Here is a 25,983-nt window from a genome sequence, read left to right as displayed (position 1 = left end):
AGAGCTTGGAATAAATAATGTAGAGCCTTTTTATTAACTGTATAATTAATGGCTCTTGTCAGAGTCCAGATTTCCTCATTACTTCTTTGGAAAAAGCTTCATTAGGTTTTTAGGAGTATGTGGCCAGAGACAACTGACATTGGTGTCTGATAACTAATAAACTTACCAAGCGGACCTGATCTGTGCTGATTCTTCTCCTGCAAAGATGTGCTGAGGTCCAGCTTGTCAGCAAATCGGTTTCTGTGATCTCTTCATCATAGCACTTCTGGGTCTTCCCCACACAGAGCTAATTCTTCAATAAAGTGGAGGAAGAAGCCTGTTTTGCCATAGGACCATGGTTTGCCATAGTTTGCCACGGTGTTCCTGAGGGGTTAGTGCTGGAGCTGATATTGCTTAATGCCTGAACTAATAACTGAGTGACAGGATGTAGTAATCTGTCTCGTTAAGTTTGCAGGCCATACTAGATAATGGGAGCAATTGATATGCCAAATGTCAGGGCTTCGATTCAAAGGGACTGTCATGCCCTGGAGAAATGGGCTGCTAAAAGCATTAGGTACCCTAAGCACTGGGTGGTTAGGGATGGATTGGGAAACTTATTACCAACTGAGAATGGGGAAGCAATAGGGAAGCTAAAACATCCATTGCATTTGTTGTGGGTCCGGAGTGACTTTGCAAGAGTACAGGTTGGATGGTGTTCTCCACTGGTTGTCCTTGTTCCCATTGCTTGCCCAGCATCAAATAAAAAAAAATTGTGAGGCTGCCAGATTTATGGCATAAGGCAACTCCAAATCTTAGCTACAGCATTCCTTCTTTTTGTTTCTGTACAGATGGCTTTATGCAGCTTGAAAGAATATAATTTGAAACAGTCAAATGAAGCAAATCACATTTGGGTTTTGTTCTTTAGTTTTGTTTTCCCACCAGAGGTAGCACAGAAGGTGGAGTAAGCGTGCGTGATGGTCTCTAGGGTTTATAAGCGAGTACTCTGGTTTGCCGAATGTCAGCCTTTCATTTTTCAGGCAGTAGAAGACAGCTGCTTGATTCAACCTATATGTAATATTAAGGGGTAATGGTAGTGAGGTAGAATAGAAGTGAAGTTGTATTTGGAGGAGATCATGCAGTATGTGTCCTCTGAGTGAGGCGGTCTCAAGTCTGAAGGCAAGTTGCACCTACGTGAGCATTACGGAACTTTAAAGCTCTCCTTACGCAGAAGAACATCTCACTGAAAGTTTTAGAGAGCACAGCCTTCTCCATACCTTTATTTTCTTTCTGTCTTTAACAAAGAATCATTTTCATTAGATACACTAGCATTATGTTGCCACTTTAGCTATTAGTTTCATCGTGTCCTGGCCCACAGAGACTAGCGTATGGCTGATGTGCGTGTAGATTGAGCTGTAGACTTGGAAATCTGCTTTTGCCTGAATCGTACCTCCCTTTCCCTTTGCTTTATTTTCATGTCTTGCTTGGATGTGTTCCAGAGTTGCAATGCTGTCTGCTGAATGCTTCCAGGGGTGTAGAGGCCCCTGGAAGGCTGTGGGTCTACTTTTGAGATGATGTCTTCTAGGGAGGAATCGGAGTTAAGGAATCATCCTGCTTCAGTGGCTGGCACCTTTACTTTATTGTTTTCAGTTCTTTTTTATGGAGCTGGCCAACAGTACGATGTTAAAGTTACCAGTCTGGAGTGAAATGGATGTGGTGAACAGCCTCCATTGGTTAGGGTTATATTGTGCTTGCCTCTTTCCAAATGGTAAATAAATTCTTTCAGGAACTGTCACAAATTCATACTGTTTTTCTCATCTGTCACAGAATATGAATGAACCATGCGCTTCAAATGCAGGCACTCTGGCTTGCGATATATCACTGAGGTGCCATTTTGTTTGGAAAACCAAGGAACTGAAGTCTTGTCAACAGCTAGTCTCAGTAAAAAAAAATACATGTTCTGAATTGGAGGTGATGTGAGAAATATAAATTCACTTCCAGCATTTAGGTCAAAACAAGGCAGCATGATCCATTCAGAGCCTGAGACAAATTTTGGGAAACATATTGCTTATTATTAGCACTCCCGTTTACTTTTTACCTGATCTAGGAATACCAATTTACTTTCTCTTTTTTTCTGGTTATACATCACACAAAATAATAGTGCTCTGCTTTTTTTGTCATTTTGTTGGAAATCATTGGATGAAAAAGTCCAAGAAAAGTACTGCATGTTCTTGCTGAAGGGATTTTTCTTCCTCACAGTTTGCGTTTCAGTATCCTGTCTATGTCCCTGGAACAATGTACCTTTTCAGCTCCCCTGAAAATTGGACCAGTAATCTGATCTTCAATTTGCATAGCTGTAATATGGGGATAATGCTGCTATAAGCTCTTTGTGAAGTGCTTTGTATGGGAAAGGAATATGATGGCTCATGACAGCTCATATGGTGAAGAGGGTTATGTGGTGCTAAATGAGTGTTCCATGTCTTAAAAATTGGCTTTACTAGTCATGAGTTGGAAATCCAACCTAAAGAAAAGCTACGTGACGAAACATAAATAGCTTTTCTGCGCCAGTTGTTTTATGGTACTGCTGGCAGAGAAATACTGTAAACAGCAAGAACTTATTCTAAGCTCCTCTTCATGTCTTTTGGATTTGAAGACCTTTCTATTTCTCCTATGGATTATTGCTTATTTGTTCAGTAGAGTTAACTGTGCACTTGGAGACAGTTCCACAGAAAGCATTGTTTTTTCAGGATGCAAGACCACACCAGCTACTCCCAGTTGCCATCATCTCAAAGTTGTGTCCTATCCTAAGCAGCTGCTTTAGAGCCTGCTGGCAGAATCTGACCACCCTTCAATTTGTGCTTACTAGCAGCTGCCTGGCACATTGATATTTCTGACATCATCCCTCTTTTTAATGAGGCAACACTGCGTGTCTCTAGCGCTGCTTGTGGGTATGCTTTAGGTCCCAGCAAAATCTATGAGCTCTTTGAATTATCATCACATTGAAGTTTTCTCTGGCAGCAAGATGGCTCGATATGTTGCTCCTGTGTTAAGACAGAGTTGGTACTACAGCGTGGTGGAGGGAGGACCCTGGTATGCCAGGCAGAAGTGCTAGCCTTTACTGCTGGTGGTTGGTGCTGTTCACACTAATTACAGCTCCCGTTTGGCAAGCACCTGTACTGCAACAGAGCCTGAAGCCATTTATGAGCAGTACTCAAGCCATGTATCCACCTCTGGGGTGAAATGAGACACATGTGCGACGATGCACAACAGACCTACATGGGTTTCAGATAAAATAAATGTTGGATAATTATTGAAAGCTACTGGGTGAATGACAGGCTTATTTTTACACAAAGGAGTAGACTCTGACTATTGGATAATCTTTAGTCCATATAGGCACAATCAAATACCCATCATGTTGTATGAGGGAATATTAACTTCATTTTTCCAAAAGTCCTGGCAGATGTATATTGCTTTATTGAAAGGGAGATAAAAAACAGAGTATGCCTTAGATTTTTTATTGGGAAATTGTCCCCTTTTAGGGTGTCCAACTGGCGGCAAAATTGGGATCTACAAATCGTTCCAGTACTTCATTGTTCAGCCTAAAGGCAGGTGATGCATCTCTTTGAAAAGGGCATCTGAACCAAAGAGAAAATCCAAGAAAAGACTCAGAAAATTCCATTTTATGGTGATCTGGTGTTTTCAATTATTTCACTTCTGAGAGCTTTGCTAAAGTTTGTTCAGCAGGTCCTAGCTCCTGGGAGGAGCCCAGAGCCACCTTTTGGGCAAAGCCTCATGTATTCAGAGCATTTAACAGGGGTGCAACAGCTGGACACATGCTCAATTTGAAGGCTTATAAGTTTCAGTTATTTATCTGCTGCAGCTTTTTGTACACAGATCTTCTAGATTGTGGGGGTGTGGGGGCTTGTTTGGTGTGTTAAGTGTCTGTGGTATGGGTATCAAGGTGTATTTCATGGGAGCTGTCTGTCAGTGCTGAAATGCACTAACAGAATTAGAGCTAGGTGTGTCTGTGAGCTGAAGCTGATATTCCCCCAAATCCTCTGAGCAATCGTATAGCTGTAGGTTAAAATAATATTAATCAAGCTCAGCAGGAACTGTCTCTCATAAGCAGAGTTTCTGCATGTAAATAATCATCCATATCTCACACCTTTTCATTCATGCCATCCTGATTTGGAAATCTCTGTTCAGAGGAGGAGGAGGGATGCAGGAGGGTATTATGATACTGTGCTTTAGGAAATATTCAGTGTATCATCACTGTGGGGTGGTTGGATTTTTTTTTTATTGTTAGGAGACTCAAGTCACGGCATGAGGACTGGGGGCTGCTTTGCTGTAGAAGGCTGCCAGAGCACCTGTGGCTCTGACGCTCCGTTGCCTTTTTCGGGGTGTGGAGCTAAAAGATACAGAAAGCAGACTTCTCTTTTTTCAAGTGCAGAAGGCGTGTGGAACCTTGTCTTGCTATTTCTCATTTCTAATTTTCTCTGCAGGCAGGGCTCTCTTTCTGATTGTTCTGTATGTCAAACAGGGTCTCTTTTAGTGCTTCCCAGTGTGGCTTTGGAGCACTTTTATAGCCTTGGGGAGGATGGTTTTCTTTCTGAAGTCCCTGTTTTTCCACCCCCCTTGACAGTCATGTCTGAGCTCCTTTTGTTCCTCCTCTCCTAGAGCAGAGGAGAGGAGGATGGGACAACTGCAACTGTACTATTGGTGCTGTAGGCAGGGGATTTAGGAAATAAAAATTTCTGACAAACGCTCATTGGTGAGGAAGAGAAACATTCTTCCACCCATGCAAGACAGTGCAGAATGAATACCCTGAGGCAATTGCACTTCTCATCTGTTTCAGGTGGATGGAGATATGCTGTTTGGAATCAGATTTGCTCAGGTGTTAGTGACCTCCTGCCTGTATAGACTCCACCAAGATTGTAATTACTGTACTGCTGAAAAAATCATTACGTTTCTTTCACCTAAGCAATAAAAGCTGGTGTCAGATAGAGGACAAGGTGCTTTGGAAAAAACCAAGCAAACAAGAAACCAAATAACAAAACAATTCTGTCCTGAAGGTGTTTAATGACGTCTGTTGGGAAGAAGGGAAGGGAGGGGGGTGTTTGGAGGATGTCTCGGGTCAGTAAGTGAGAGTGAGTCTGGCCTGGTGAATAGCAAGTCACTCCTGGCTGGTCCAGAAAGTGTGTTGGCACACTTCAGTTGCTCAGTATCCATACTCTCAACTTTCTGTTCAGCTGAATCCCTGCTTTTGTGCACCTGCTTTATTGCTAGTGATGATGATGTCTAGATTATTGTTTTTTTATTTTTTTATTTTTAAAGGCCCTGACATAAGGGCATAAGCTGCTGAAGGTCTGGGCTTTCTCAAGACTTGTCTTCCCAGGTTAAGGTGAAAATGAAGTACTGGAGTCAGGCTCGTTGGTCAGGGCTTTCAGCATCAAAACTGAAAGCATCCTGGAACCAAGAGTTCAGATTTCAGCAAGACTAACTTCTTCTCTTAATTCTCTTGCCAGAAATGTGGAAGTGGTGTTTGTCTTTTGGGGAATATATGGCTGGTCAGTAAAACTGAGGCAGTGTAAAACTTATTTGTGACAGGAGATGCTTTACTTGTCGCTTTAACTTGTTTCAAGAAACTTATTTTCACCTTCATTTTTAGAAGAGACTCTAAAAGCAAGGTGAATAAAATGCTGCCACAGCATTTGGTGGTGGCAGCGTGGAAACTGTGTTACAGCAGTAGACAAAGGGTTTTCTAAGGGCAAACCTCCTGAGATGCTTTCTGTGGAGAGAAAACCCTCGGTACCTCCAGGACAGATGACTGCAGACGTATTTTTCTCTGTGGAAGTATCCATACAGAGAGAGAATGGTAGAGTGGCTGATTCAAATAGAACTGGTTTGCAGCCTCAGAAGGACATTCAGTTAGCTGTGGTACCAAAGCTGTTTTACAGATGTTCCTGGTGTGTGCCCCCGGTTAGGGTTGTCTGTAGGTTTTTCATCTGAGTCCTGTACACGGTACACCCAGTGCCGATGCAAGTGGTAAGATAAATGGCTATTTATTTCAGCTTACTAGAGCTAATCCATCATGGTGTATGTAGCAATTGCATTTCTGCACTCCAAATAGCTTTTACTTCTAGAGATGAAATAAATAAATAAATAAACGGGCGTAAGGAGCTCTCTTCCTCAGTCTTTCTTTTCCTTCTCCTTACCTGCTATGTAATGAATGTTTGTTTATTTTTTGAAATATCTATAATTTGAAAATAGCTTTATTTAGCTCTTGACCCACTACAGACATGAAATGACTGATAGCAGCATTGTTCTGGCATGTCAGGAAATAAAATCAGGGCTTCTTTTTGATCCCTTGATTAATTGCAAACAATTTTTTTCATTCATATGGATCAGCAGGACGTAGCTTTAGGATGGAAAAGTGCAACCTTTGGTAGTTCCTATTAGTACCTTTCTGTTGGAATTGATTAGTTTTTTTTTTTCTTTTTTTGATGTTTCAGCAAAGTAGATGAAATGATGATTAATACTTCATCATCTGAGGTTCGCACTGTAATCATAAATAATTCAGTGCATCTAGCCACCCCTTACCCCATATAGTTTCTTTATAACATTCAACTTATATTTCCAGAAATGTTATATTTTTGTTTGTATTGAACAAAAAAATCTGTATCTAAGTTATTAAGTCAATTATCTCTGGCTAATTTACTACTTTTAACTCCAGAGATGGCACAGTGACCCACCTGTCTACTGTGTGTGCTACTGATACAGTGTGCTACTGTATCAGATCAAACCATTTTGTACTAGAATTCCCTGCATTATTGGGTGGGTGGGTTTGGTTTTCTAAAATAATTTCCTAAGCCTAACATTTCAATTGCACTTGATATTCTAACAAAAAACTCCCGAGGGCTATTTTTTTCAAAATTAAAGGACAGTGTGGGGGGAAAACAAAGACGGTGCTATCATCAATACTTCATAGTACCTGTTTTTATAAATGATTATGGAAGTTGGGGTAGGTTAAGCCACTGGGGCCCAAGCCTGTTCTGTTTAGAAGTGCTGGGAGAGGGGCCACCATTCCACTTGAAGAGCCCAAGTATGTTTTTAGTGTCCACTGAAGTCTCAGATTTTACTGTACATCTGAAGGACTACTACAACTGAGTCATCGTCCTTTCCAAAGAAAAATACCATCCATTTTCTGTCAATCATCTTGGATTTTCCTAGGAGATGCTCTCCCCCAATATTCTGTAGAATGAGAGAGCTTAATTCAAAGTGCTACATCACAGCAAGAAGTGTCAGCATCACAATCTGAGGCAGACTTACCATAGGCCGAGAATGGTGGGGGAGGAGTAGAAGAAAAGTCATTTCAGCTCACTTGAGATACAAGAAGGGAGGAAAATGAGAAAAAAATACCGCCACACACCAGAAATTACATGCTTTCCTGCTTTGAGAGAACCTGCCTGTAATTTCAGACTGTTTGGGTGGTTTGTAGCTTTGCTGCCTTCCTTCATTTCCAGTTAATTATTCATGCACTTGGTGTCAGCAGACGAGTTTTGTTTTCCTCTAGGTGTAATTAGAGCAATCAAAGGGTTTGTAATGTTGTAATAAAAATGCACTTTTATTCTTCCTTCCCCCTCCCTCCCTTCCTCTTTTTCTGTCTCTCTTCCTCTTTCTTTCTGCTGATGTCTCTGTGCTGACCACTGTCTCTTCACCAGTCCTTCTCTTCTATTTTTTTTCTATTCATTTAAAATATTTGTGTGTCTCTGTGTGTGTGTGCAGTTGCCAGTTTAAGAACCCAGTTGAAGACAAACTTCTACACTGCAGGTTTTACAAATTCTTGCAGGGAAAATTGGCCTTGCCATAATAGCTATTGACAGTACTAATTCTGAAATGAGCAAAATTAAATTGCACCCTTGAGGGCAATCATTTGTATACAATGTATTTGAACAGAAGGATAGCAGAGGGAGAGGTGACAACACAGGTGAATTTTTAATGTGGCTTATCTTTGCATGTTGTGGTGCATGGTGAGAAAAGATTTCCTTCATATTCAGCCAGTCAAAGATTGTGCTAAGGTCTGGGATTTATTTGTTATTGGTTTGGGGGTTTTTCTTACTGTTTTGTTTTCGTTTTTCCCTGGCGTGGATTCTGTATCAAGACAGGAATTCAGTTCTCCTTTGATAAACTGCCATTATTTGCTTTGGGTTTCGCAACAAACAGACCTTTTTTGTTTTAAATCAGGGTGTCCTGTTGTTTAGACCAATACATATATTTTCCTGCAAATGTGTGTACACATACATACATGTACAAGTGTGCAAATGCGTTTCTGGGTCAGCTTAAGCTCCCTTAGTGCAATTGTTTTCTTGCACATGTCAGAGCCACTCAGAGGTTTTGTGCCCTGGATTCAGTATATCACAGTCCTCTTCTGCTGGCTGTTTGAGATGACCTGTGCACTGGAGTGTAGCAAGTGAATCATCAAGGAATAAGATTCTTAGTAACCAGCAGTGGCAAAAACTAGTCCATAAGTGCTTAAGATAGTTTTGGCTGAACACTTTCTGCATGTTCTTAAGAGAGCTTATTCATCAATACTCATAGGACTCCTAGCTGATGAAGGCAAGAGTTGCCCATCAGATGAGGAGCACACAGCTTGTAAGAGGTGACCCTCTGCAGCTTTGTTCTCCGGTGGAAGCATAGCTGGTCCTGCCAGATGTCGGGCTGGCTGCTCGTAGGTGTTTGTGTGGGTAGGGTCTTTGGGAGGATATACATCATGAGAGGGCAGTAATTTGGTAATGGCCCTTCAAAGGGAAAAGCCTTGTTGATGAGGGGGAGGAAGAAGAGCTGGCCTCTTGACAGGAGGGGTTTAGGGTCCCAACCTCCCACGTTGTTTCTTCCTCTCCCCAGCTGGTAGAGCTGATCAGTGGCAGTCTCAGCACTGACCGGCAGTAGCAACTCTCATCACTTTGTCTGTGATGTCCCCTAGCAGTAGGGAAAAGTCTCTGTTACAGACAGTGCAAGCACCAGCTCCACATACCACGTTTGTACATAAAGAAAACAAGGAGGTGCCAAATGTGGGAATTCTGACTTGGGCAGGTAAAGCTATTTTCTAGTGAGGAGCAAGCTTCAATGGAGTTTTTTTCCTTAGTAGCAGTGGGAGCCAATTTCCATACGTGAAATCCTCCTTCAATCAAAGATGGTATTTAAAAATAATTTAAAAAAATGTTTTGTTCTGGTTTTCATTGTTGTTTCCTGATATCTATACACTGCACACTGTACTGAACACCAGAGATGCTGCTGCTCTTCTCCATCTATGCAGACACCGTTATATCATCCTGGAAGGGGGAGACATGATTGTTCTGATTTTTCACATATGAGAAATGACAGGACTTGTCATGTCTAGAAAGAGCAGCGGGCAAGGGTCTGCTGGTAAACATTAGCTCATTTCTTCCTCCTGACAGCTTACCAGTGCTGCCAGGAACTTGCAAAGGTAAATGGATATGACAGTAATACCTTTTCCTAGCGGCATAGCTAGATTGTGAAGTCAGGGATCCCCTCTGCGCAGTGTGGAGCAGGGTCAGCTCTTTGGTGAGAGAGCTCTGAAGAGCACTGAGTATGCTTTGTGGGGAGGCATCGGCTTCTCGGTAGCGGCTGTGATCCCGGCGATGTGATGTATTATTCTTGAGGTCTCAGGTGGAGAGTGAAGCGAAGGTGAGCCTCCTCGGAGCTGAGGGGAAGAGTGCCTGCTCTTTCAAAGGCAGTGTAGGGCCAGACTCTGCTGAATGCTGTGCACATGAAGGCAATGCGAAGTTCTGGTTTGCTTCTCCTTAGAATGCTGCTCTATGTTGTTCTTGGCGGTTTATCAGGTTAGCAGCATTAACATCAGTATCCTGGCTAAGCTGCGAGGTCTCCTTACGTTTATTTGTTTCCTTTCCAGCCACTTTGCAGAGTGTTTCACTTCCAGTCTTAGCTATGACAACCTTCATGGTCACATCCCTTTCTGGGATGCTCAAGTAATTCCTCTAAGACAAGTAGTGAGGAGACTGGTTTTTTTGTGTTTTTTTGTTGTTTTTTTTTTTTTTAGTTTCTTGATCCTTTCCTTGGTCTCTGAACATGGTAAATAGTAGCTTTCTAATTTAGCCAGGCTTTCTTGGAACTCTGCAGCTGTCTGTCTTCCAGTTTGATTCAGGAACTGCTCTGCCATCCAGAGCCTCCTCTAGAGAAAACAGCTTTGTTAGAAAAAATAGCAACGTCAAAAACAAACTGCCAGAAAGCCACTTAGCCTGCATATGTCCTGTAACCTGCTTTGTGCTGGTGTACAGATCTGGCAGCTCTTATGGAGGTATATCTGAAATTTATTAGGGACCCCTGCAGGCCAAGGGATGGAGATCTCATGTGCTCTTCTTCTGGTGAACGTTTGTACTGTATCATTTAAGATGTGAGAAATTTACTGCACTTGTCTTATTCATGAACTGACATAACGATATCAGTCAGTGGGCACAATCTGAGCGAGATAGCTTAGCTGATGTACAAACTTGCCATCTGGATTTGCCCTGCTCCTCTAAAAGCCAGCGATGCTTAGCCCTGACATCAGCTGTCCCAGCGCATTGCTCAGGACTTGTCTTCTACTGAACCAGGAAGCAAAAGTCTGACCCCACATGATGGTGATGACTGTCAAGGCTTTACTGAGCACCTCATACACATCATTCAGCCTAGAGCAATTTAAATGTGACATTTCTGATCTTACTCTTTTAATAAGATTTCCTTTGGTACTCAGCTGGCTTTTGATGAACAAACGCTGTTTTACCTAGGCGACGTGATAGGAGGTGTCTGATTTCTTCTGATTTAGGGAATTCCTTGTTGTGGTCTGGGAAATGACTGACTGCCAGTGCTGGGGAAGGTGACTGCTCCATGTGCTCTTTGAGAAATACTTTACTGTTCTTTAGAGCTGTCAGTGCTGCGGTGGACTAAACCCTGCTAATTTTTAATGTTGGTGAGGTTTGGGGTTTTTTTTCTCTCTTTGCTTTCCTTGATCAATCTTTCCCTGATTCTAGACTTGAATAAGAGCTGCTCACCTGTGAATCGTAGGGCCTCCATAGCTTATGGACGACTTTTTTTTTTTGTTGTTGTTGTTTGTTTGCTTTTGGAACAGGATGAAGTGAACTATTCTTGCAGGTAATAAAGTCCTGGGTAACCCAGATGGTACAATATAGAGAAAAAGAGGAAAAAAACCCATCAAATGGTGTTGACTGTTGTCATTCTGCCTTCTCTAAAGCTGAGTTTTGTATTCTATTTTGCTGGGGCAGGTGGACTGATTTTCATATTCTGTAAACCACACTGACCAAATTACAGCCCAAGTGCTGAATGTTTAATTAGATCTGTACTGTATGAAATACATTGCTGCTTGGCTGGGTTAAGGCTGGGTAGCCCATAAATTGGTAATTTGGCTGTCAGCTTCCATAGTGCCCTCGACAGTAACAAACCCCATGAATATATATACTCTGTAGATTCCTTTATAAAACATTAATCTTTGAATTGGATTGTAAAGGGTTTCGGTATTTTATCCTTTTTCTTTTCCTTCAGTAAAGCAACAAAGGAAGACTGAATGAAATTAAAAATTTAGTTTTACTTTTAACATTGCAGCGATAACAAACTGCATCTCAAAGTCAGCAGCCCTCATCCTTACCACTGGCATGTTGTAAGGAAGCATCTTCAGTAATGTGATATTGCCAAGAATTTAAACAAATGCTAACCTTTCCTGAAAACTTTTAGAAAGTTGTATGTATGGAAGCTGAACTGCTTTAATGTCATACTGCATCTCCCCTCCCTGGAGTTTTCTTACTGCTGTTACTCAAATGGCCACAGGGTCATGTTTTTGCTCTGTCTCCAGGCTTTACCTGCAGGCAGGGTGGGGCAGATAGTCAAGTGCCCATTTGGGTTCATTCAAGTGGGAAACTGATACTGCAGTTTTGACTGGGGTCAGATCTCCGAGGATGGCTGACATCTTCCAATTTTGAGGTGAGGTAAGAGTGGCAGAGGCTGAGATTTTGCTGCCATGCAGCTTGCTCAAAACTGAGGCAAGATCAGAGTCTGAGGATGAGGGATGAGTAGTATCTGGTAGGTACTGCTCAGTAATTTAATGTCAAAACATTAGGGCAGCTTTTTCTCTCTCCAGGTGCTGTGCTATTTCTGGGTCTGTCTTAGTAGTGTCCACTGAACAAGCTCTGACTGTATTTCATGCTTTATTACTGTTTACTGTAGCTAATCTTAATTTCTATTATTATATAATATAGCAACAAGGCAACCCAGTCACTGCAGATCAAAGGGATTAGTGCAGCTGTCATGTGCATGAGCTCACATTGTGCCTTACAACACCACCTCGGGCTTGCTTGAATTGTGCAGACTCAACACTGGCTCGCTGTCATCGTTGTAGATACAGCTGAGGATATGTAAATGTGTGTGGGTATGTATGGATCCTGTAGGTATTTACACACGCTTAGGCAATGCTGCCTCACAGCACAGTTTATTACCTGGGGTTGACAGCCCCCCCTTCGAATGCAGGCATCGCTTCCCTGTTCGGGTGCTCCCTGGGGCTGTCAGCAGCCATTGGGATGACTGGCGGGGTGTCAGCTAAGCTCTCCTCTCCTGGATGAACTTTCCAGTAGCAAAGCTGACGAGGGCTGTGACATCTTTGAGGGTGGATACTGCATGAGGTCTGCATGGTATGCATTGTCGTCTGCTTGATGATTTTTTCACAGCAGGGACTTTTTTATTGTTTTTATACTTGTCAGTATCTGTCAAGGTACCCAACTTAGCTTTCTTCTCTCTTTTCAATGTTTGGGTTTTTTTCCCCCTTTCTTTTTTTTTCTTTCTTCCCCTTCTTAATGCAGTCCCCAGTTGCAATCCATTGGGCTATCATCTTTGATGACTCCCCGAGTGACCAAGAGCTGGTGCAGTGTGGTAGGTGGCCGTCTCTGCTTCCCATCTGCTCTGACCTAGGACACAGCACCAAGCCAAGGGTGCTGGCAACTGCTGGCATAGTTCTTTATCAAGCATGAAACCAAGAGTCTAATCTCCAGGGGTGGTTGAAGTTCCTGGAGCTTTCTTAAAATGAGCCATCGTTTACCCTTCCAAATGATAAATTACATAAGGACATTTTATTTTTCGTGAATTTCTCTTTGAAAATTTGAATATGGAATCCCTTTTTTCATCTCTTTTGCACAATTCAGTGTGCTGTTAAATACTCTAGTTTCATCTCGGGAATAGCATTTCACTGAAAAGAGAGAGAAATGTTCCCAGATAGGCATTTGTATAAATTGTTTGGTATTGAAGAATCACAGTAAAATTTTTCTCTGCTTCTTTTTTTTTTTTAAAAAAAAAAACAACCAAAAAACCCAACACTTCTCTGCATATGCACTTGTTATGCTATGAGGAGATAGTGTGTGGATGGAGATCGTTGCCTGATAGATATTTACTCGTGTGAGCACTTCACTGATTGCACGTTTTTCATAATATTGAGCAAAACAGTTAACCTCACATTTCTCTTTGTTACTCCAGTACCACAGTAGAAAAACTTTTACCCGAGATTCATTCCTTTCTACATTCTTTGATGGGGTCAGGTACCATGATTCTTACTTGGGCTTGATAGGGGATTGTCTAGGGCATTTGATGTAGCCTGTGTGCTCGTCCCTCTTCAGAGAAATGCTAGGCAATCGGTTCCCCTTAAGAAAGGGGCAGGGCATCTCAGAGAGACTTCTAGAAGTGGCCCAGATGGTCTGTGTTTGTCAGGCTGTAGCTACGTGCTCCAGTAGTTCATGGTGAGAGAAGAGTAGTTCTGTGTTTGCAATCAGCTTTTTCCACAGAACCCTGCTCTTACCTGCTCTGGAGACCCGGGGCTTGAGGGAAAAGCAGAGGCAGGACGTGGGGCAGCACTGGCAGCTGCCCGCCCCTGCTGTGACAGCCGGGCTTGAAGAACCGTGGGCTGGGATTGTTTGCACGGATGGATGTTGTGCACCGCGGTTTGTGAACTGCATTGAATTCCCCCGCCTCCTGCCTTGCTATCGCTGCTGGCGTAGCTTGTTGTGTTTATGGATGTGACAGTCCCATCAGAGGCACAACTTGCCCGCTGAGCTGTGAGGCCACCTGCCTTGCTTCAGTGGGGGCCCAGCCCACAGCGGCGGAGGCGGCGCTGGCTTGGAGCGGGGCTAGATCGGAGGGTTTAGAAAAGTCCATTGGGACAGCCAGCCTAGGAGGTTTAGCAGCACATCCCTAAAGCTCATGTAACCCTTGAGTGGGAGGGTATTTTGGTAGTCTCAGGAGTGCTCTGACAGGTGCTGGAAACAATTTTCTACTCTCAGTAGACATACTTATTACAAAAATGAAGTTTCACCATGATAGAAAGTGGATAAAGGGGGAAAGGCATGAAGATGATTTCGGATGCAGAGAACAGTAGTTTTAGAAGAGGGTCAGAGCTCCTGCCTTTGCCATTGTTGCTGTGCCATCACACACAATTACATTTAAACTAGGCTTTATATTGCATACTTATTTTGATATATAGCACACCCAAATGAGCGTAGTTAAATAAAAATGATGAGCTGCCTTAGCCTGTTTGTGGTGGGAATGGACAAGGTTTTTTTAAGGCATGTCATATGTTGCTCTGGCCTCCAGGTTGTTGCAGGACATAATGTTTTTATTTCTTTGAATTGTAGCAAGCAATGATTGCTACATGTTTTGGTTCAGGGAGTCCCGGTGAGGAGGCATTTTACCTTCCCCCTCAGGACCTCCTCTCTCGTGCTGTGCAAGTTTATTGCACACGAGGTCTGACTGTCTGCTGCAGTTGTTTTTGCTGGAATTTGTGGTTGTTTTGATAATATATGGCTGATTATTATCTGGGTGAGGACAGGGCTGGTAGCTGCATTACGCTGAGTTGTAGCATCGCTGTGGCCTTTCTGAAGGTAATTCTTTGGAGCAGTAGTTGCAAACTGTGCTTTTCTCATCTTCAGTTCTGGACTGAAAAATCCCTAATCACAAGGCAAGGTGACATTTCCAGGTCTTTTGCAACATAGTTAACTTCCCCTAGCCTCTGTCTCTGTTGCCCTTTTCATAGCGGTATAGGATCTTCCTCTGCGCCCAAGCATTCTTGGAGGGCAACAAATCTCCTTAGTACTAGATTTCTATAATAAGAAACAGTCCTGCACTTCTCCTTTTCAGCTCTGAATCTCATTTACTGGGCTTGGTGGCACATGTTTCAGTCCTTTAATTAAGTCCTCCCTTTGTCTCTCTATCTGCCAGAGCACGGTTCCCATTTTTCTTGCTGCAGCACTTAAGCATAATTTGGTGTCAAACACATGCTCTCTGATTGAGGTCCAACCAGATTTACTTGCAAATGTGTCTGGGTCAATAGCATTTGTTTCAATTAGATTTACAAAGAGCCATTTTGGTGCTCTGGCGATGTTAGTCAAAGGGGAGATTGTGGGGAGAGTAGGAGTGGGGAGGGTCTTGGGTCTGCCAGGCACTTAACTAATTTATGATTTGAAAAAAAAAAAATAGATGAGGGAATCTGATATCATTGGCCTGTGGCCAAACAGGCCTGTAGCAGTTTCTGCTAAGGAGTAATCAATAGCTGGGGCTTAGCCTGCTGGGTGCTCTGAGATGCACTGCTTTGAGATGTAAAAATTAGTAGAGCCAAACATCTTTGAATGCAGATGGGATTGTGGCCACAGTTGGCTAAATGAACAAAAAGCATTTGTAGCAGGGCCCAGCCAAAGCCACAGCAGGCTGGGAAGAATTAGCTATTAACCAGTATTATTTATTTATCCATATTTTTCCCTGAAAATCCAGAGGCAGAGTTTTCACACGTGAGGAATTTGAATTTATGCACTGAGGTAAGAAGCTTGATTTACCTGTCTTGTTACCCCTGCAGTTACGATGAGGAATTTGGCTTCCCATTGATGCTAAAGGAATTTATGCGCTCAAAGCCTTTCATAACAGATCCACCAAGATGCTTAACTTAAACTGGATTGAATGCTGCCCCTGGAAAACAGACTGGTGTCATGGTTTAACCCTAGCTGGTGGATTTAACCCCCATGGAAGGATTCAGTATATAAACTGGGGGGAGCTGGTAAGGGTCTGCCAATTGCTGCTGGGGGACCGGCTGGCACTGGTCAGTGGGTGGTGAGCAATTGTATTGTCATCACTTGGGGTTTGGGTTTTTTCCTCTTTCAGATTTTATTCCTCACTTCCCCTCTCTTCATTACAATTGTTGCTATTTTATTTCAATTATGAAATTGTTCTTATCTCAACCCACAAGTTTTACCTTTTTCTTGATTTTCCTCCCCATCCCTCTGAGGTGGGGCATGTGAGCAAGCGGCTGTGTGGTATTTAGTTTCCAGCTGGGGTTAAACCATGACAACTGGGGGATATCCAAATTGCGTTAATCCCGCCTTTGATACCCTGGATATTTTGATGTTTTACACACCCATCGTTATCTTAACAGATACGTAAGACTAAGGAATTAGGTTTGGCCCAAAGTGCTTGAATGTGTTTTTCCAGCACTTCACAGAGTCTGGTCAAGAGCCAGGCTTAATACTATGATAGTGTCCTGGGCCCATGCTTTTTCCGCAAGATTATTTTTCCCAACCTATGTGGTCTTTTGATGGCCTGAGTGTAGGCCTGCTCAGCATTGAGCTTTGTCTTGTGTTTTTCCCCTGCTTGAGCTGCTATCAGGAAAATTTCAGTTGAGTCTATTAATAATAATTTTTCGTTACCTCTTTGGTTGTTTCACATGCCTGCTGTCTGAGAACCATCTGGTTTACAAATTAAATTAGCAGCAAAACTTTGCAGTGGCTTTGTGGAGGTCAAAGGAGGGATCATGGTGAAGCTGGGCTGGGGAGGGTTCCAGCAGTCGGGGCAAGCTGAGTTCCAGCTGGAGACACTTTGTCAGTGGAGCTGACCCATGGGAGAAGAGAGGCTTTTATTTTTAAAGCTGCTGCTTCTGTGATCCTTACAGTTGTCTTGAACCCTCTTTATTTTAAAATGTGATTTCTTTTGACCAGCTATGCTATTGTTTTCTATGTGTGTAAATGCTGTCTGTGGAGCTTTGGTGTCTCTGATCTCCAAAGTTTTAGCATAAAAATACAGACAGCTGTTGGGACAAAGATTGAAGGGTTCAAAGTGCCTGGTATCAAAGGTAATTCCATATACTCTCCATTCTTAACATGCTGCTTTAATGTTCTTAAGTTAACTCTGCGCTTTACTGGTGTCTCAATGATGATCAACCTGACATCATCTTTGGTGATTTTGAGAAGTGGCTGTGCATGCAAATCTTTTCTTTCTACAGATGAACAGTCAGACATAAACATATGCTATTACTCAGTAGCTTTTTTTAATTTATGGAATAATAAAAGAAAAAAAAGCGCATACAAAACCAAGCACAGATGCCACAGACCTGGTCCCAGTTTACCTATTTGGATGATGCTTGTATTCTTCTCAATAAAATTAGATTTAGTACCTTTGCAAAGCATAAGGGACAGAGAGGACTTTCCTGTGCGTTTGTTGTGACTGCACTAGTACTGCCAGAGACATTCCCAAAACAGGATGTGTGTTGTGGATGGTGACATAAGAGAGAAAGTACAGTGCAGATGGGTACATTTGGTTTTTGAGTGTCTGTTCAGACAATCTGATCTGGCATCACAGAAAGAATAAACAGGGAGCTCTACACTGTCATTTTTACTGGTGATGCTTTTCAGAACATACTTCAAAAACGTTGCAAGGTGTCAGATGTCAGCGAACTGGTCAGCTCCCCACTGCCTCGGATGGAGCTGCTTTGACCTTTGGAAGCTGAACCAAGGCAGTGGATTTATGGCAGTAAATTGCATGACCTCGCAGCCTAACAGTATCACACTGCCCTTAAATCTGGTCTAGCAGTTGAGGAGGGAGCTGCATAGCTCTTCAGAATCTGTGGACCAGAGAGAATTCATTTGCAAAATAACAAATTAGAGGGTAAGGAAGCAGCCTGCTCTCACGAGCAGACCAGAAGGTAGCAGTGAGGGTGATTCCGGGGTCCTGTGCTGCTACAGTTGCTGTCTCTTGACCTGACACTGAGTGAGGGGGGTAACTGGCCTATGCAACCTCAGGGTGCAGAACTGAACAAAAGCAGTAGCAGAACAGCTGCTTCTAAGTAGAGGACTCCAGGGTGAGCATGGGACTGATTTAGTACATTGCTGAGGGGCTCTCCACTCCAGTTGACTTCACAAGTCTTTGGTAGCTTGTGTAAAGTCACAGGTTGTGCACAAATGCGCTCTGTGCTCTGGGGGTGCTTTGTTTGAAGAAGGCTGCTTAACCTCAGCATCTTCTCCGGAGGCACTGGAGAAAGAGGCCTTTTCTGAGAGGCCCTGTTTAAAGGGTCCTTTTTGAAGGTATCTTGTGGCAATGTTGTACTGTAGTGCAAGGCAGTGTGGGTTTTTTTCCATACTCTGCCAGTCCCTGATGCCGATGCCACCTGTTTTCCTTCCCACTGCACAGCTGTGTCTTTGTGTACGATTTCTGAAATGGCTTTTTATGACATCTGTGTTTTAGTTCCCTTGGGATCCATCACTTGCAGCCCTAGCTCACTGTGCACTCCCTCCCTCCCTCTGCAGAATCAGTGCTATAAATGTAACTTGCTTAAATCGCCACTCAATGAAAGAATAGAAAAGATTCATGAGCAAAAATTTGGCTTGGTGGCAGCGAAATACTCGCTATCGTGATCTCATCCAGAAGGATAGAGTGTAGATTTCTTTCATTTACAGTTAAGTCAAAACGACATAAGAAATGAGAGCAAGTCATGCACAAACCTTCTGCAAAGAACAGAGCTGTACTCAAACATTTGCTTTGTTCCAGGACTTTAATTCCTTGTGGTAGTAACACATGTGGATGGCGCAGGGGAGCATTCCATGGGGGATGTACTGTAGTCACCATTACAAAGGCCAGCACCTGCTAATGGAGACAACTTACTTGCTCCCTGTTATCAAGGCCCAAGGGTGGCTAGGAGAATTGCTGCTCCACTAGAATTCACCTGTGTTCCCTCAGGAGGCGTACACAAAAGCTGCTTAAAGCAGTGTTGTGTGTTGGTGTGTGTTTTCTAGAGGTGTACAAATACCCTAGACATCTGCCTAGTGCCACTACCCTAGGCACTGCAGCACACACTGTAATGCGTATTTAAGAAATGTGGTTCGCTAAAACTTGCAGGGTATCTTCTGATTTTTAAAAGCAGAAGACAGAAATGTCATTTTAGTACCAAATACGAAGTAGCCAGCATTGCAGCTATGAGGGCATGTTCTTTCCCCACCTTGTCTGGGAGGCTGAGGAGCAGCAAGGAGGAATGGGGAAACCTGATGTGAAACCAGAGGTGGTTTCTGCAAGCAGTGCTGGCTGAATTTCACAGTGACCATGCTGGCCTTGAGATTAGAGAAGTTCTGATGGCTGCCCTCAGGGTAAGATAGTGCCTAAAATCCCCTCCCACTGCAATCCTGTCAGATGTTGGCTGAGTTTAGCGGGGAAGAAATGCAGCAACGTTCAGGCTTGCTTTTTAACTGCTGGAAAGGAATACTGTTGCAGCATAATGTTTGGGCCACTGACTCCCAAAATGGTAGGGTTGTCCTTATTGTCATGACTCAAATGTATTTTGTTACCACATCTTTGACAAATCAGTCTCACTGCTGGATTCCCTGTGTTTCCTCATAATGTACAGGCTGCAAGTGTAAAATAAAACATATTTCTGCCTCAGTGAAAGCCTGAATGAGACACATTTCTGACAAATAGCCCTAATAATTAACGGAATTCTTGAACTTTAAAATGCTTAAAATAAAGGTCACTGCCAGTTTTTGTTCAGCTGAACTATTAATTTCTAACCAGTTTTCAATAATGATGTTGTTAATACTCAAGATATATAGCTGGCTGTTATCTATCTAGCCATCTCTACAAGGCTGTCCTTCCCCTCTTGACACAGTCCCTCAATTACACTTGAAAGCAGCTGAAGTTTGCAGGGAGGGGAGGGGGAGGCATTTTCCCTGAGCTTCAGTGCCCAGCAGCTCTCCTGTACCCATTCTGGTAAGTGTGACTTGCTTTGATTGCTAGGTACCAGCAAGGTTTTCAGCTAGGCAGATGATGGGAAAATTAGAAATTGTGGGTTATCATGAATAGAGCTGACTCATTTTAGGGGCAGAGGTTTTCCTCAGGGCAGATGTGTTGAACTCCAGAGAAAGAAAAGAACGTGTGACTGTCATGAATCCCAAGCACCAGACCTTTGGAGAACAATTCAGTTTTTCTGTTCCTGTCTTTTATGAAGCTTGCCTTTCAACTAACTAGCCTCTGAAATATAGAGAGCAGGCAGACTCATGCTTGTCCTTCTGAAGTGTGAGATGTAAAAAAAAAAATTACTTCTTTATGAACATGATCTTAAAGTTTTTTCAGGAAAACCGTGTTCCAAAGTACCTGGATGCTCTGGTGCAAGACCTCTGAAGTCACTGGGCAATGAATTGCACCAAAGAATCTGTGTGAAATTCACTGCTGGTGAATAGAAGACAGTATTTTTCACAATTGCCTAACTTTTTGGCTCAGACTGAAACGCTCAATATCAAGATTGTGGGAGCAGGCAAACTTCCTCTTATTTAAACAGAATGATATAGCGCAGTAATCTGACACAATGGGATTTTCTTATGAAGATGGAGCTTTACTGTAGAACACTGTCACTCATTTTAAAATTTAAGTCTCGTATTCAGGTTTACAGTATAAAATCCATGCAAGTAACGTGAAGTGCAGTATATTCTATTCCCTGAAGCAGTTTGGGGAAGTAAAGCAACCTTTTCTTTTAATAAGGAAGGGCATTCTTGCTCGGATGAAGAAATGGTTTGGCCGTGCTTTTTCTGGCTGTCACAATGAAGCAACCTAGACCGTGCTGCTAGTTCATCCCGGTACCTGCCTCCTGCTTGCACAGGGAGGAGGAACATTGCATGCTCTGGGCAGAGCTGGACGGTTATGACACTAACCTGAGATTCAAGTGACTTAGTCCGCTTTTCTTTTTGACTACAGACATTCTTTGTGGGGTGACAATTTTCTTTGTCTCTGATGCGCTTCGGTTTCATGTTTATAAAATGGAGTTGATATTTCTGTGCTTCAGAGGAATTTTCTGAGATGAGTCAGTGTGTTGGACAACTGGGACAGCCTGAGCACCTATGGCTTCTGTGGAAGGGTCTGGTGAGAACATAGATCAAACTCTTGTTGTTTGTATTCTTCAACCCCTGAATAAAGAAGTATCACCTTGTGCCAGTTTTTATCCATTTGTGTTCTTATTCTTCACTGAGTTCAACTAGACTGATTTGCGGCTTTTCCTTTTGCACTTGAGATTTTTGTTTTGGCAGGCATCTCTGTTCTGACAATTTCTTTCTGACGTTTGGCCGAGGAAAAAATGACACAAACAAATTAAAATTTATTTCCTTGCTATAGCGAACCCCAGCCACAGATGAGCTCAAGAGCTCTTATCTTTCAACCTACCAGAGCAGTGCTCATTTCTATTCTTCCCCTGGGTAAACCAATATCACTTTCTGTGACAGAGCTGAGAATTTAAAGGCTCAGCAAAAGCAGAAGTCATGTACGTGAGCACTGGACTGATCTGAGACTTTTACACCTCCTGTGAGTGAGGGCTGAGCAGCCTTGCTGTATCGTGCCGCTTCCTGATCCAAATGAGCCAGCCGTCTCCTTCCCTTCAGTGCACGAGCCAGCCTGGGCCACTGTCACAGCACACAGCTGCATCACCACTTAAAAAAGTAGTATTTGGTTCCTCACCAAAAGGAGCAGTGTGGGGTTTCTTTTTGGTTTTAGTTGGTTGGGGATTTTTGTTTTGTTTGGGTTTTTTTTTCCACTCATAGTACCGTCACAGTATTCCTTCCTTTTCCTTTTACCTTCAGTTTTTCTTTCTTTTTAACTGAGGTCGAATGCATATGTGTAGGTGACACCAATCATTTCATACAGTTTGTCCCATTCCTCTGTTCTGGCTCAACCCCCTTGTGACATTCTGCTGTCCGGCCGATGACAAATGGGGCCTGGAGTGAGATGGAAATGAACTGCGGAGCGAGTTTATGGGACTGCAGGGGACCATCTGTTAATGTAAATGTTTAAGGTAAAATACATTAAGGTCTGCGCACTGACGAGACGTTTCATTTGCATCCTGCCGCTGGGATTATTTCTGGCTCATGCCTAAGGGCACTACAGTTCCAGGGCAGACAAGTGTGCTTTTTCTTCATCTTTTTGCTAGTGCAGGTTTTACATTATGGTTGAGATGCCAGATCCTGAAATGTGAAATGTGCTGCTTAGATTCAAAATGTGCATTTGGTTTTAAAAATTAACCAGGCCTCTCCTTCCCCCAAAGAACCTATAGATTCTGTTACAGGGTTTTTTTTTTATTTATAGTGCAAGACAATTTAAGTATCATCATTTTTAGAAATGGGAAAGACTTCTCCATTCTTTGCTATTCAAAATATAAATGTAAGAGAGATAGTGAGCAAGAAAGAACACTTTCTAAGGAGAAAGTGCAATGAGTTGATACCACCCATATCTTGCTTTGTGCATGTCTCTCATCTTGAAATCAATAGGGAAAGATAAGCTAAATTTTTCTAAACTGTTCTCGTAGTCTCATGAGTAACTTAAGGGAAGACAGTTTAAAAAGTCTGAAGGTGTGTCACTGCATGCCTGCCCATAATTTTAATCCTGGCAATCTCCATTTAATCTGTGAAGAGATTTTAGGTATTCCTAAACCATAAGGGGGACAGAAGTCTATAGTGTTATAAGAAATGTAGTTTAAAGTATGAATCTTCTGCATTAGAAACTAGGAATGCTTGTCACTGGGTTTTTTGTGTGGTTTACTCTAAGCTGCCCTCAGAACAAAATATTGTTGGTATGGATGGGAGTCCTGTGATGTGGCGTTTCTGTGTTGGTGTTTCTTTAGGAACGTGAACTCAGAGAGCAGGGGGAGCTGAGAACTGGAGTGTGGGACGTTAATCTCAGTGCTAGTAACTCTACACTTTTGAATTTATGGGATAAAACGCAGACAAGGTCATAGTTACCAATAAATTGTCTATTGATTACGTACATCTCCAATCTAGATCTGATAAGTCTAAACTGTAACCGAAATTGTTCTTGGTGTCATCACGCAGATAAGTTGTTCACACAGCATCGTGTTCTAACCCAGCCGGCAGCTCAGCACCACACAGCCGCTTGCTTTCCCCCTCCCCACGGGGGCTGGGGGAGAGAATCAGAGCAGTAAAAGTGAGAAAACTCATGGACTGAGATAAAGGCAGTTTGATGGAAAAGGAAGAAAATTATAACGATAATAATAATAATAAAATAATTAGAATAGTCAAAACAATTGATGCACAATGCAATTGCTCACCACTCACCAACTGACACTCAGCCAGCTCCTGAGCAGCAGTCCCCAGCCAGTTTTCCCCCCAGTTTATATACAAGATGTGATGCCATATGTCATATAGTATGGAATACCTCTTTGGCCAGTTGTGGTCAGCTGTCCTGGCTGTGTCCCTTCCCAGCATCTTGTGCCACTCCAGGCTTGCTGACAAGCCATGAGAAGCTGAAAAGCCCTTGACATAGTAGTATAAACACTACTTCGCAACACCTGAAAACATCAGCATATTGTCAACATTATTCTCACACTAAATCCAAAATATGACACTATACCAGGTACGAGGGAGAAAAATAACTCTGCCAGCCAAAGCCAGGACGTACAGTAAGAAATGTAGATGTTCTATCTGAAGCCACCTATACCGGCACAGCTTAAAGCTATTGAAGAGGATGGTGTCCGGTTCATGTAAACATAGCGTAGATGGGACCTTGATCCATTCTTGGATATGCAACTCTGAATAGGGTTAGATAGCCTGGATGTGACCAGCACCGATATAACCAGAGAGAAAATCTTGTCTGTCTTCAGTCACAGGAGTGGAGAGCAAAGATTCTCATGTAATTCTTTTTCCTACCTTGGCAGTTTAAGTCTCTGTGAATAACAAGAATGACATTGGCAATGAAGGTTGATTAAGAACTTTGTGCTAAGGTCTTGTTAGCTTAGCATACTTATTCTCTACTAATTCCTTGCGTGGGCACCCTGCACTGAACATGTCTTTGTGTGGGTTAGAAGTGGATTAAGCTTAACTGCCAAAAAGAACTTGAGGCACAGAATAGGGGAATTATGGACAGAATGCTGTTAAGTCACACTCTTATTTGTTCTGAAGTAATTTCCCTGTGTTGGCAAGCACTAAGGAAAAGCTTCTTGTCTTCTCATGGTATGAGAGAAGTAAATCCAGTTTAGATTGAGTATGCCCTTCTTTTCTCCTAACTCCAGTTTGCCTTCTGTGCTGAGCTGGAGACTCTCATGTTCACCTCTCATTCTCCAGCTGAAGAAGATTGATGTGCAATTAAGATCTCTAAGGAGATGTATTAAAGCCTGCAAAGACTCCAAATCCAGCCATGAATCTTCTTGTTATTTTGGTTTTTTTTTTTTTTCTCTCCTTTCTGTCTTGTGCATTACTATCCCCTCATCTCCAGGACCGTGGTGACTCTGGCTCATACTCCAGTGAAAGTTGGGAGCTGAAGGTGTTATGGAATCTAGTCACAAAGCTCTTTGAAATTGGCTTGGTGTCATGCCTTTTTACCTCAGCCTTTTCTCCTTTCTCATGCTGTGTTAGGATGAGATTTGATGAGTCACAGTTGCTGCGATGTGGCTGGATTCAAATGTTATCATAAAACCTGAAATTATTTCTTTTTAATATTGAAAGAACTTCTGAAGTTTTGGAAATCCTGTTCCGTGGCAGCTTCTTCCAGAAAACTGCTAAGAAAGGTGGAGTTTTTTGTAACTTTTGGCTGATGACAAAATTGGGGAATTGTTAGAAAATCTTGAGACACCTGTCATTGTGAGATAGCCACATATGGTTTTTGTATCCAGGTATTCAGCAAGTGTGGATTCCAAGTTAATTTATCTCTCTTCTCACTAATTTGCTCTCGTGATATTGTAACAGAGCTCCTTTCCCAAAATGAAGGTCTTCACTTGTACCTTGGGTTTTTTTTCTGGTATTATTATCATCATTTAAAAAATCTTTAGGGATTTTTTTCAGGGATTTTTTTTTCTTTCTTCTTCAAGCATCCGTCCACTTGGTTTGATTTAAAACTTCGTGTGGCTTTTGGTACAGGCAATATTGAGCATAACCTATGTGCATCAGAATTTCAAACCGACCTTTTCACAGAAGATACTTCTTCACCAGAATAGTAGTTACTATTAATCTGAAATGTTAAGCTCGTTGCTCAGTCTCTCACTATATGCATGATACTGTTGTTCTTTTGATGGAAGTTGTTTCATGCTATTGATCAGACTCATGGTCCATGCAGACGTACTAATCTAGACAGTGAGTGATGTCTGATTCCTCATCAAACAGGCTCTGTGAATACTTTTTTCATTTGAGGAAACAGTTATGCCTGAAAATGCATCGTTTTTCAGAATTGTTATGCTTAAACTCTGATGTAGCTATTGAATCTCTGATATCATTATTTCTTTTCTCTGTACCTACCAAATTCTGAGACCTCTGCCTGTGTATTGGATTTGCAGCTGTTTTGTCCTTGACTTGTATTATGGATTTGATTCTAATTTAGTTGAATGAAATGGAAATCTTTCTGCTCAGATCTGTGGATTGAGAAATCAGGCCTTACATGATGGCAGACTGTCTTGTTTGTCCCTTGCTTGTTATCTGAACTGCATGCAGTTTTTTCTGAGAGCAGATCAAACCCAAAAATATCAGTAGGTCGCAAATCCTTTGTTTGTAGAGGAGACTCATGACAGGGAAGACCGTTGAATTTTGCCTCTGCTTTAATAAATATCTGCGAGAAAATTTCCTTAACAGAGGCAGAAGCTAAGCCTTGGTTGCTTGCAGTCCACAAGAACTGCGCAGTACATTTAGCTAGACCAGAGCATTAGTT

At 42.4% G+C, this 25,983-nt stretch overlaps 1 protein-coding gene and 1 long non-coding RNA gene across 28 annotated transcripts in view; one reads left to right on the top strand and one right to left on the bottom strand.

Annotated features, from left to right (window-relative positions):
- The window catches only part of NRXN3 (neurexin 3), a 1,019,675-nt gene that overhangs the window by 503,263 nt on the left and 490,429 nt on the right, over positions 1–25,983 (top strand). The window lies entirely within an intron of this gene.
- Positions 1–25,983, bottom strand: part of LOC308067070 — a 129,525-nt gene that overhangs the window by 26,888 nt on the left and 76,654 nt on the right. The window contains exon 2 of the long non-coding RNA XR_013929439.1: positions 1–25,983. This exon is cut by the window's left edge and continues 26,888 nt beyond it; it is cut by the window's right edge and continues 66,736 nt beyond it. This is a non-coding gene — a long non-coding RNA (uncharacterized lncRNA).

Source organism: Falco punctatus (assembly GCF_963210335.1).
Source record: "Falco punctatus genome assembly, chromosome: 7".
NCBI classification, from domain to species: domain Eukaryota; kingdom Metazoa; phylum Chordata; class Aves; order Falconiformes; family Falconidae; genus Falco; species Falco punctatus.
Note: the sequence above shows the minus strand (reverse complement) of the source record. Positions and strands in the feature narration are given on the sequence as shown.